Source organism: Heterodontus francisci, chromosome 45 (assembly GCF_036365525.1).
Source record: "Heterodontus francisci isolate sHetFra1 chromosome 45, sHetFra1.hap1, whole genome shotgun sequence".
NCBI lineage: Eukaryota > Metazoa > Chordata > Chondrichthyes > Heterodontiformes > Heterodontidae > Heterodontus > Heterodontus francisci.
In genome coordinates, this window is record NC_090415.1 from 10,964,602 (window position 1) to 10,977,977 (window position 13,376).

The following is a 13,376-nucleotide window of genomic DNA, read 5'->3' on the forward strand; positions in this document are numbered from 1 at the left end:
CCGAAGAGCACTAGCAAATCTCCCCCCCAGGATATTGGTACCCCTCTGGTTCAGGTGAAGACCATCCTGTTTGTAGAGGTCCCACCTACCCCAGAAAGAGCCCCAATTATCCAGGAAACCAAAACCCTCCTTCCTGCACCATCCCTGCAGCCACGTGTTCAACTCCTCTCTCTCCCTATTCCTCGCTTCGCTATCACGTGGCACGGGCAACAACCCAGAGATAACAACTCTGTTTGTTCTCGCTCTAAGCTTCCACCCTAGCTCCCTGAATTTCTGTCTTAAATCCCCATCTCTCTTCCTACCTATGTCGTTGGTGCCTATGTGGACCACGACTTGGGGCTGCTCCCCCTCCCCCTTAAGGATCCCAAAAACACGATCCGAGACATCACGAACCCTGGCACCTGGGAGGCAACATACCAACCGTGAGTCTCTCTCGTTCCCACAGAACCTCCTATCTGTTCCCCTAACTATGGAGTCCCCAATGACTAATGTTCTGCTCCTCTTCCCCTTTCCCTTCTGAGCAACAGGGACAGACTCTGTGCCAGATAACTGGAGACTTGATTGAAGTGTATAACATCGTGAATGGTCTTGACAAGTGGATGGGGAAAGGATGTTTCCTCTTGTGGATGAGTTCAAAACTCGCGGGTGCTGTTTTCGAATTAGGGGTCGCCATTTTAGGACAGAGATGAGATTTTTTTCTCTCCGAGGGTTGTGCAACTTTGGAATTCTCTGCCTCAGAAGGTGGTGGAGGTGGGGTAATTGAATATTTTTAAGGCAGGGGTAGATAGATTCTTGTTAGGCAAGGGAATCAAAGATTATCAGGCATAGATGGGAGTGTGGAATTCAACTCAGAAATTGATCAGCCATGAGCAAATTGAATAGCGGAGCAAGCTCGAGCGGCTGAATGGTCTACTTCTGCTAATTCAGCAGGACTGGGGGACTGTTTGTAATATGCACTGTAAAGCAGGAACAGGTCCAGGAACATGGAGTGAGCCAGGGGAAAGGGAGAGGTCTTTCTCGGGCACTGTCTGGACAGAGAGAGAGAGAGACAGAATATGATGAACTCCCTTTTCAAAATCATTGCTGATTTCTCTCTCCAAACTATAATGAACGTTCCTGGTTCGGATTCAATATCTCACTGTTTGTTGTTGTTGGATAGTGAATTGGGTGGCAGAGTGGCTCAGTGGCTAGCACCGCAGCCTCACAGCTCCAGTGACATTGGTCCGGTTCTTCGTACTGCTTGTGTGGATTTTGCAAATTTTCCCTGTGACTGCATGGGTTTCCGCTGGGTGCTCTGGTTTCCTTCCACATGCCAAAGACTTGCAAGTTGATAGGTAAATTAGCCATTGTATAAACAAAAATGCCCCTGGTGTAGGTATGTTGTCGGAGAATAGTGGGGACGTGAGAGGTAGAAATGGGATTAATATAGATTGGTATAAATGGGTGGTTGGTGGTCAGGAAGGACTCGATGGGCTGAAGGGCCTGTTTAGGTACTGTATCTCTCGATGAATGGCGGAATAAAAATGGCTGAATAATGTAGACACGGCAGATTTTCAAAGACTGTCAATTGCAGGATCAGGTGAGGAGATTAAGGACACTTTTTTAAACAGTTATTACTTCTTGTCCATTGAACAATTGGACATGAAAATAGAACTCTGGCTTGTGCAAATATCACTTCTCCATTGAGTCGTCCATGTCATTGTGCACTGCGGTGCATGGGTTGTTTCTGAATGTCACAAAATTGCTGTAAAACTGCTCCAAATACCTGGGAAACAGAAGCAGAGTGCTGCAGTACTGCAGTGGACTCAGACACTGACACTGCTTATGTGTGAACTTTCCTTTTGTGATTGCTCAGAATGATTATTATTGAAAATATTACATTGATTACTTTTGTGTCTTCTCACTCACCTGTTCTTCAAGTGTAAGAGTTACCTTTCTTTTCTGCCAGGCAAACACTCGAAGGAACCAGATGGAAAGGCATGACTCATCAATAGATGGAAAATTACCTCCAGCTCGTTCCAACACATATTAGGTACAGTATCAGTCACAAAGCACAGTGACATAGTCAGGTCATTATTTCCACTGTAACAAACAAAAGAAGTAGTCAGACCCACACTGATCCCAAAGAGACACATTATCAATCCAATAGTCAAACAGAGCATCGAGATAGTATTTGTTTCTATTTCTCTCCAACTGACTGGTGGATACATGAATCACAGTCCAAAAACACACACATTATCTGATTTAAATACACTGTGTCACCTTGGCTACAATTCAAATACCAAATCTTAAACAGAACAGACAAAATGTACCTGATTGAAAGCTACAGAATGAATCCCAATAACATACCTCACAATATAAACTGAACTACAAATTACACACCAGTGTAAACATGTCACTAAGGGTCAGACAAAAACATACAGGATTAGTTCATTTACTACAAACCGATGGAATTTAACATTACATGTCAGGTCATACTTTAAAATTGAAAGATTGTCATTCACAATTGCTTTTGCAGAGATACAAATTGGATAAAAAGCCACAACTCACAAACAAGAATTGAATAAAACCTACAGCAATAAAACATTGTTAATCCAGATTTAAAATTAAACACAAGTAAACACATATTGATACATTAACGTGTGAAACAAAGAGTTGTCACCACAATGCCTGAGATACATATGAAGTACCGGATATTCCACAATTCTGTAGACTCTGGAGCAGTTCGCACAAATTGGAGGGTGGAAAATGTAACCTCACTATTTAAAACAAGGAGGGAGAGAAAAAAAAAGAAATTACAGACAGAATCTTACATCAGTGGTGGGGAAAATGCTGGAGTCTATTATAAAGGATGTGAGTAGTTTTACGAAAGGGTTGTCATGCTTAACAAATCCACTGGAGTTTTTTGAGGATGTAACTAGCAGACTCGATAATGGAGAACTAGTGGATGTGGTGCATTTGGATTTTCAGAAGGCTTTTGACAAGGTCCCACATAAGAGGTTAGTGTGCAAAATTAAAGCACATGGGATTGGGGGTAATATACTGGCAGGGATTGGGAATTAGTTGACAGACAGGAAACAGAGCAGGAATAAATGGGTATATTTCTGGGTGGCAGGCAGGGTCCAGTGGGGTACTGCAGGAAACTGTGCTTGAGCCCCAGCTATTCACAATATATCTTACAGACTTGGGTGAGGGAAGTAAATGTAACATTTCCAGGTTTGCAGATGACACAGAGCTGGGGGTGGGTTTTGGGGGGGGGATTGTGAGCTGTGAGGAGGATGCAAAAGGCTCCAATGTGATTTGGACAAGTTGGGTGAGTAGGCAACTGTGTGGCAGATGAAATATAAATAGGATAAAAGTGAAGTTATCCACTTTGGTTTTAAAACAGTAAAGCAGATTATTATCTGAATAGTGATAGATAGGGAAAGGGAGAGGTGCAACGAGACCTGGGTGTCCTTGTACATCAGTCGCTGAAAGCAAGCATTCAGGTGCAGCAAGCAATTAGGAAGGAAAATGGTATGTTGGCCTTCGTTGCAAGAGGATTTGAGTACATGAGCACAGATGTCTTACTGCAGTTATACAAGGCCTTGGTGAGGCTAATCTGGAGTACTTAGAGTCATAGAGTGATACAGCACCGAACACTCTGTCCCTTCATCTGTCTTTTCCTCCCTGACAGTCCCTCCCTCTCCTTCTCTCTCTGTCCCTCCATCTGTCTTTCCCTCTCTCTCCTTCTTTCTCTGTCTCTCTCTCTGTCTTTCCATCTGTTTCCCTCCTTGTCTCTCTCTCTCTCTCTCCTTCTATCTCTGTCTCTGCCTGTCTCTCTGTCACTCCCTCTCTCTCCTTCTATCTATGTCTCTCTCTCGATCCCTCTATCCCTCCATCTGTCCTTCCTTCCCTGTCACTCTGTCCTTCCATCTGTCTTTCCCTCCCTGACACTCCCTCTCTCTCCTATCTCTCTCTGTCCCTCCATCTGTCTTTCCCTGTCTATTTCTCCCTTTCTCTCCTTCCATCTCTGCCTCTCTCTCTCTCTATGTTCCTCCATCTGTCTTTCCCTCTCTGTCCCTCCCTCTCTGTCCCTCCATCTATCTTTCCCTCTCTGTCCTTCTATCTCTGTCTCTCTGTCTTTCCCTCTCTCTCCTTCTATCTCTGTCTCTCTCTTTCTCCCTCCATCTGTCTTTCCCTCTCTGTCCCTCCATCTGTCTTTCCCTCTCTGTCCTTCTATCTCTGTCTCTCTGTCTTTCCCTCTTTCTCCTTCTATCTCTGTCTCTGCCTCTCTCTCTGTCACTCTCTCTCTCTATCCCTCCATCTGTCCTTCCCTCCCTGTCACTCCATCTCTCTCCTTCTCTCTCTGTCCCTCCAGTGGTCTCCCCTTTAGTGACTTGGTGCCAAATTGTTATTTTTTATCCATTTGTTGGATGTGTGCATTACTGGCTTTGTCAGCATTTTATTGCCCATCACGAATTGCTGTTGAACCTTCTTGAACCGCTGCAGTCCATGTGGGGTAGGTACACGAACAGTGCTGTTAGGAAGTGAGATCCAGGATTTTGACCTAGTGACAGTGAAGGAATGGTGATATAGTTCCAAGTCAGGATGGTGAGAGACTGGAAGGGAAACTTGCAGGTGGTGGTGTTCCCATATGTGTTTCCTGTTTGTTTGCTCTCTCTCTCCCTCCTTATTTCGAGACCTCCCTGTCCTTCTGTCCCTCTCTGTCATGGGAACCTAAGAAGAGAAGGAAGTGGGTGCAGGAACAGAGAGACCTGGGGATGTCTGTGCACAAATTGAAGGTGGCAGGGCTGGTTGAGAAAGTGGTTAAAAGGCATATGGGATCCAGGCTTTGTAAATAGAGGCTGAGAGTATAAAAGCAAGGAGGTTATGATGAAGCTTTATAAAACACTGCTTCATCCTCATCTAGTATTGTGTCCAATTCTGGACACCATACTTTAGGAAGGATGTGGGGGCTGGAGAGAGGATGCAAAAAAGATTCACGAGCAAGGTTCCAGGGATGAGGGACTTCAGTTTCGTGGATAGATTGGAGAAGCTGGGGTTGTTCTCTGTGTCTTTCTCCGTCTTCCTCTCTCTCTCCCTCCTGCTATCTTTGACACTAGGAGAGAGACAGAGGGAGAGAGGGTTAGCTATGAAGCCAGGAGAAAAAGACCAACAAATTCAGCAACCATTTCAGGAGGAGAAAAGCCAATAACAAGCACAAGCTGTTGGAGGGACGGGAAATCGATTACGAAGGGACAGAGTATCTGATCACACCCGGGAAGGTGTAATGAATGCCAAAAAAGCCCATGTCAGCCTGCAATGTGAAAAGGAGGGATGGAGAGCTGAGAGGGAATGAGTTAATTTTTACTGAGTTAATGAGGGGGCAATGGCGTCCTGCGGCTCCCACAATGCCTCGCGACTGGGAACGGCCCCTTTCTGCGGTCCAGGCCGCGATGCACTCTGGGAGGATGCTCCGCACATGCGCATCTCCACAAGAGCGTTAAATGCCGCTTTTTTATATTCTCCCCCGGCTCAGACGTTCAACTTTCCGCCATTGAGATCGACAGCTGAAGCCGCTTCTCCTTTTCCTTTCAGCTGCTGTTTGCGGAAATAAGTAGCCGGCGGGTGACGTCACGCAAACATGGCGGCTGATGACACCTCCCTCCCGCTTTGGTGTCAATGAGGTCTCATTGGCTGTTTAGCCCCACGTGTCTGGAGGTCAAGGGGTCAAAAAGTGCTTCCAGCCTCCGCGCAGCCGCGGTTTGGGCGACTTGTAACCCCACCCCCCGGGGTGGGGGAGGGGGGTGAGCACCAGACTCTTAAAGGGACCCTGCACCACCAGAACTGTCCCAAACTCTTAAAAGGACCCAACATGGACAGACAGAGCAAGACAGTTGGAGAGCAAGTAATAGAGACGGAAATAGAAAAGAGAGAGTGATGGGGAGAGAGAGAGGAAGGACTGAGCTTGAAAGAATCATAGAGAGATGGAGAGACTGAGAGAAAATAGGTGAGAGTGAGAGAGCAACAGATGGTGAGAAATGGAGGCAGAATCTCCTCAATTGGACAGAGATGGAGAGAGAGTGGTGGAGAGACTGAGAGAAAACAGGTGAGAGGGAGAGAGTGACAGAGCAAGAGATGGAGAGAGAGTGATGGAGAGACTGAGAGAAAACAGGTGAGAGGGAGAGAGTGACAGAGCAAGAGATGGTGAGAAATGGAGGAAGAATTCAGCCCCTCAAACCTGCCCCGCCATTCAATACAACCATGGCTGATCTCATTTCGTCCTCAACTCCACTTTCCTTCCCGTTCTCCATAACCCTTCAACCCATTATTAATCGAAAATCTGACCATCTCCTCCTTAACTTTACTCAACGTCCCGTCATCCAGCACAATGTGGGGTAGTGCATTCCACAGTCTGACGACCCTTTGAGAGAAGTAATGTCTCCTCATCTCTGTTTTTAATCTGCTCCCCCTTATTCTGAAACTATGACCTCTCGTTCTAGATTGTCTCACAAGAGGAAACATCCTCTCTGTCTACTTTGTCAATCCCCTTAATCATCTTATATCCCTCGATTAGATCTCCCCTCATTCTTCTAAACACTAGAGAGCAAAGGCCTAAACTGCTCAATCTCTCTTCATAAGACAAACCTTTCATATCTGGAATCAGTCCAGTGAACCTCCTCTGAACTGCCTCAAAGAACAAAGAACAGTACAGCACAGGAACAGGCCATTCGGCCCTCCAAGCCTGCGCCGATCTTGATGCCTGCCTATATTAAACAAGTGGTGACCCTTACCTCCCACATCCTGTAAGAGGAGCATGCAACTGCCCGAGCTTCCATCCCCTCCACTCTAAATTGACAAAAGAGATTTAAAAAAATAAAGGAAAAAACTTACCTCACCGAACCCTCCACACAAGAGACTTTTTTTGGTTAGAGGAGGAGGATGGGTGGGAGACACTACACGTGTAGTGTTTCAGGTTTAGCCACTGCCTGAATATATAAGTTCACTTACCCAGCAGTCCCCGTGTCCGTGTCCGCCCAATCACGAGGTAAGTACTTTATAGTGAAACTTACCTTCCCGGCTGCCCCCTGGCTCGCACTCTCACCACTCCCACTGCTCAAATGGAAGCAAGAAATACCCACCAATCACTGAGCAGCTCTCCTGTGACATCACACTTCACCTTTTGCAGGTCAAGCAGGTCCACAGAACAGAACCGAGCGGCTCTCGCTGCTGCTTCTGGTCTCTGGCTTCGGCTCCTTTTATCTCCCGGCTCCTCTCGCCTGTTCCCGCTCTCGCTGCAGAGATCTGCTCACGCGCGATATAGGCCTGTCGAATATGACGTCATAACGCGGAGAAGAGCGCATGCGCACCCCATCCCCCAGCTCTGCCTCTGAGCACCATTCACTGTGATTGTTTAAATCAGCTGCAAATGGAGACATTACAAGCCTGGGGTAAGTGAACAAACAGTATCTGCTCACAGCAGCACAACAGATTTGGGCCTGCGTCTGCCGATGTGCTCATAGATTAGCATTGATTACCGGGTACATTCAGCGGGAGTGGGGGACAGTTTGGAATGTACATTGTGGAGCAGGAACTGGTCCTGGAACATGGAGTGAGCCGGGGGGGAAGGGAGAGGTCTTTCTCAGGCAGTGTCTGGACAGGGAGAGAGAGACAGAATATGATGAACTCACTATTGAAAATCATTGCTGATTTCTCTCTCCAAACAGTAATGAATGTGATAATAAAAAGCAAAATACTGCGGATGCTGGAAATCTGAAATAAAAACAAGAAATGTTGTAAATACTCAGCAGGTCTGTTTACATCTTTGGAGAGAGAAATAGAATTAACGTTTCAGGTCAGTGACCCTTCTTCAGTAATGAATGTTCCTGGTTCAGATCCAGTTTCTCACTATTTATTGTTATTGGATACTGAATAGCAGAAAAAAATGGCTGAACAATAAAGATGCGGCAGATTTGAAGGGACCAGGCGAGAAGATTGAAGACACTTTTTTAAACAGTGCTTACTTGTTGTCCGTTGAACAATGGAACACGGAAATAGAAATCTGGCTTACACAAATGTCACTACTCGATCGGGTATTCCAATTCATGGAGCAGTGCGGGGCTTGGGGTGTTTTTGAATGTCACAAAATTGTTATAAAACCGCTCCAAATATCTGGCAAGCAGAAGCAGAGTTCTGCAGTACTGCAGTGGACTCAGACACTGACACTGCTTGTGTTGTTAACTTTCCTTTTGTGATTGTTCAGAATGTTTATTGTTGAAAAGATTACTTTGATCACTTTTCTGTCTTGTCACTCAGCTGTTATTCAAGTATAAGAGTTGCCTTTCTTTTCCTGCAGGCAAACACTTGATGGAACCAGAATGAAAGTCGTGATTCCTCGACAGAAGGAAACGTGCATCCAGCTCGTTCCAATACACAGTAGGTACAGGATCAGTCACAAAGCACACTGACATGGTCAGGTCGTCATTTCCACTGTAACAAACAAAAGAAGTAGTCAGACCCAGACTGATCCCAAAGAGACACATTATCAATTCAATAGTCAAATAGAGCAGTCGAGATAGTCGTCGTTTCTATTTCACTCCAACTGACTGGTAGATACATCAATCACAGTCCAAAAACACACCAGTATCAGATGTAAATACACTGTGTCACCTTGGCTACAATTCAATTACCAAATCTTAAGTAGAACTGAACAAATGTACCTGATTGAAAGCTACAGAATGAATCCCAATAACACACCCCACAATATAAACTGAGCTACAAATTACACACCAGTCCAAACATGTCACTAAGGGTCTGACAAAAACACACAGGATTAATTCATTTTCTACAAACCAATGGAATTTGACATTACATATCAGGTCATGTTCTAAAATTGAAAGATCGTCATTCACAATTGCTTTTGCAGAGATACAAATTGGATACAAAGCTGCAACTCACAAACAAGAATTGCATAAAACCAACAGCAATAAAATATCGTTAATCCATATTTTAAATTAAACACAAGTAAACATATATTGATACATTAACGTGTTAAACAAAGCATTGACAAAACAATGCCTGAAATATATATTAAGTCCTGAATACAGCAGTATCTCAACTCACATACAGCACAAAGACACATAGATGCAGAGTGAATCCAACAGTCAAACAGGGTGCCAGAGCCACACAGATCAGGAATGAATTACATAAACAGACACAACATCATTAACTTACATATATTGAATGTGTCTATCCTGTGTGCACAGTAGAGATACTGGCAGATCCAGAATGTCTCCCACACTTACACACTCCCCCAGAGACAGAAACATAAGGAATGCATTCCAAACACACATTCAGTACCAGAGACTGTCAAATTCAGAATAAACTCTACACTCACACACAGGACCACAGACTGAAAGTCCAGAATGTGGCCCACATCCATATACATATCCTTAACCCTTATCCAATAGGTATGAGCTTCTTGCTCCCTGTGTGAACGAGGCCACAGGCTGTAGGAAGGATGAGCAAACTGTCCACAGCACCGTGGTTCAGAGCGCTATTCAAGTGGGATTAGTAATAGGGGATTGCAGATTTAGGGGAATAGATTCCATTCTCTGGCATCAATAACAGGGAGTCCCAAAGGCTGTGTTGCCTACCTGGTGCCTAGATTAATGACATCTCTTGACTGGAGAGTAACTTGGAGTGGAAGGGGAAGGATCCAGCTCTCTTGGTCCACATCGGTAGGACAAGAAATCCGGTTCTGCTGAGGGCCTATGAGCAGCTCGGGGCTAAATTAAAAAGCAGAACTAGAAAGGTAATACTCTCCAGAATGCTACCAGAGCAACGTGCAAATTGGTGTAGGGTAAATCAGATTATAGAGGTAAACGTATGGCTCAAAGATTGGTGTGGGAGAAATGGGTTCCAATTCCTGGGGCACTGGCACCAGTACTGGGAAAGGAGAGAGCTGTTCCACTGGGACAGGCTTCATTTGGACCATGCTGGGACCAATGTCCTGGCGAATCATATAACTAAGTTTGTAGATAGGACGTTAAATTTTATTAGTGTGGGGTGGGGGGAGGCGTTCAATTGAAGGGAAGTTTAAAAAATCAAAAAGGAACGAGAGAACAGAGGTGCAGAGTAGTGAAGAGGCAAACGGTAATCAAAGTATGACAGGAAGGTGCAGCTAATATAAGCAGCAGAGTTCAACAGAAATTAGAACCAGAATGAATAATAATGATAAAAAGTCAAAGCCTCTTTATCTGAATGCACACAGCATTTGTAACAAGATAGATCAGTTGGCGGCACACATAGAAATAAATGAATGTGACTTGATAGCTATTACAGAGACGTAGTTGCAGGGTGACCAAGAATGGAAACTCAATATTCAAGGGTATACAAAGCTCTGGAAAAATAAGCAAAAAGGAAAAGGAGGTGGGGTAGCTTTGTTAATAAAGGAAGGTATCAGTGTGGTGTTGAGTAGTGAAATAGGTGCAATAGATCATGATGTGGAATCGGTTTGGGTGGAAATAAGGAATAGCAAAGGGAAGAAGTCAAGGGTGGGAGTCATCCATGGACCCCCGAAGAGCTGTCTCACTGTAGGACAAAGTATAAATCAGGAAATAATGGAGCCGTGTAAGAAGGGTGCTACAATAGTCACGAATGATTTTAATCTGCATATTGACAGGAGAAATCAGATTGGCAGAGGTAATATGGAAGGTGAATTTGTCGAGTACATCAGGGACTGTTACTTCGATCAATATATTGCAGAACATACCCAGGAACAGGTTATTTTGGATCTAGTAATGTGTAATGTGATAGGATTAACAAGAGATATTGTAGTTAAGGATCCTCTATGGGGTAGTGATCACAAGATGGTAGAATTTCAAATTCAGTTTGAGGGCGAGCAACTCGGGTCTCAAACCAGTGTCCTCAACTTAAACAAGGGCAATTGCTGTGGTATGAAGAAAGAGTTGCCTAAAGCAGGCTGGGAAAATGGACTAAGGGGAAGGTCAGTGGATGAGCAGTGGGAGACATTTAAACAGATATTTCATAATGCTGAGCAAAAATTTATCCCAGTCAAAAAGAGAAGGATGAACCATCTGTGGTTAATAAATGCTGCCAAGGAGAATATCCAATCAAAAACTAACGCATACAAAGAGGCAAAAACTAGTGGTGGGCCAGGGGATTGGGAATATTTTAGGAATCAGCAACGGATGACTAAAAAGTTAATAAAGAGGGGGAGCATTGATTCTGACAGTAAATTGGCAAGAAATATATAAACAAACAGCGAGAGCTTCTCTGGGTATATAAAATTACGAGAGTAGCTAAAGTGAGTGAGGCGACCTCAGAGGATGCAACTGGAGAACTGATAATGGGGAACAGGGAAATGGCAAATAATTTATACCAATATTTTGCCTTGGTCTTCACACATTACACATACTCAAGTAGCAGACGTTGATAGCTGCAGAAAAAGGAAATGTGCACACAGACACCTATAAGGAACTGTAAGATGCAGATAAGAACACAAACTTACAGACCAGAAATCAAAAGATTCAGAGATAAAAAAACCCATATCACACACTAGAGTTTGAAAGATACAGAATAAACCCACACTGTCATACCTTAACTTTACAGGTACAACTTAAAACTGACACTCACATACCAGAAACCAACTGGTGCAAAGTGAAACTCAGTCAAGTAACAGTAACTGACAGGCACAGATCAAAAACCAGAATCATATCACAGAAAATAACAGGTACAGAATAAAACGACAGTCACATATCAGAATCTGGCAGGTAGAGAAATAAACCACCTTACTTTGCCATAAACTGCCAGGTACAGACTAAAACAGATATTCATTTACTATCAATGGACAGGTACAGATCTAATCCTTCATTCACTTAACACAAGCAAAAAGGTATAGGATAAAGAATGTAGTCAAATTCCAAAGATTGAAAGATCCAGAATAAACCCACATTCACATACCAGAAACTGACAGGGAAAGATTGAAACCTTCACACATTTCAGAAAGTAACTGGTACAGAATAAATGCCACCCTCACATATGAGAAACTGGTAGATACAGATTGAAACACAGACTCACACACTAGAAGCCAAAAGGTACAGATTAAAATCTCCATTCACATATCAGAAATTAGGAGATGAAGTATAAAAACCACACTTAACTACCAGAGACTGACAGACACAGAGTGAAATCCACAGTGAATTGCAAGAAATTTACAGTTAGAGAGGGAAAGTCTGTGATGCATAACAGAGAGTGACAGGTACAAAGAAAACCTGACAATTGGCACTTCAGACACTGACAAATACAGAGCAAAACATACGCATAAGGAAGAAGATTCATATACCAGATACGGACAGATACCGACTAAAACTCGCACACAGGTAAAGGAAACTGAGAGGTTCAGAATAAAATTGGCCGTCACATACCAGAGAATGACATGTACAAATTAAACTTCAGAGCCATATGTCAGAAACTGGCATGTAGAGATTAAAGATCACATTCACATCCGAGACAATGTAGAGATGTGGTGAAAAATCCACAAGCAAAAACCAGAATGATACCCTTACTCTTATAACAGATAGTGTCAGTGACAGGATAAAACCCACAGCTACACATTAGAAATTTAAGGGCACAGGTTAAACCTTAAATTGTCCTGGACAATCAAAGATGAAGTGTGAACCCCCACTCATATTCCCAAGAATGGAATATTAACAGTCAAATCCACACTCACATATTCTAAACTGATGGACAAAGTACAAGCCAGACAGACAGACACATCAAAATCTGAAAGAAAAGCAAAAGCAAAATACTGCGGATGCTGGAAATCTGAAACAAAAACAAGAAATGCTGGAATCACTCAGCAGGTCTGGCAGCATCTGTGGAAAGAGAAGCAGAGTTAACGTTTCGGAACTGAAGGGTCACTGACCTGAAACGTTAACTCTGCTTCTCTTTCCACAGATGCTGCCAGACCTGCTGAGTGATTCCAGCATTTCTTGTTTTTGTTTCAAAATCTGAAAGGTCCAGAATAAGACGGTTCTCACATAAAACAGGTACAGATATACTCACATTCAAAATCAGAAACTGACAGAGATAAATTGTAGACTAGGCAATTGAGAGGTAAACGTGCTGGGACCAGTGTTCTGGAAAACTGCACAGTGGCGCAGTGGTTAGCACCGCAGCCTCACAGCTCCGGCGACCCGGGTTCAATTCTGGGTACTGCCTGTGTGGAGTTTGCAAGTTCTCCCTGTGTCTGCGTGGGTTTCCTCCAGGTGCTCCGGTTTCCTCCCACATGCCAAAGACTTGCAGGTTGATAGGTTAATTGGCCATTATAAATTGCCCCTAGTATAGGTAGGTGGTAGGGAATTATCCAG

At 43.9% G+C, this 13,376-nt stretch overlaps 1 long non-coding RNA gene across 2 annotated transcripts in view; it reads left to right on the forward strand.

Annotated features, from left to right (window-relative positions):
• Positions 1-13,376, forward strand: part of LOC137356378 (uncharacterized) — a 90,525-nt gene that overhangs the window by 49,389 nt on the left and 27,760 nt on the right. The window contains exons 3-4 of one of the 2 annotated variants that reach the window (XR_010971042.1): positions 1,949-2,032; positions 5,581-5,952. This is a non-coding gene — a long non-coding RNA (uncharacterized lncRNA). Of the gene's footprint in view, positions 1-1,948; positions 2,033-5,580; positions 5,953-13,376 lie in introns of those variants that run through there. The other variant, XR_010971043.1, reaches the window with a different exon arrangement.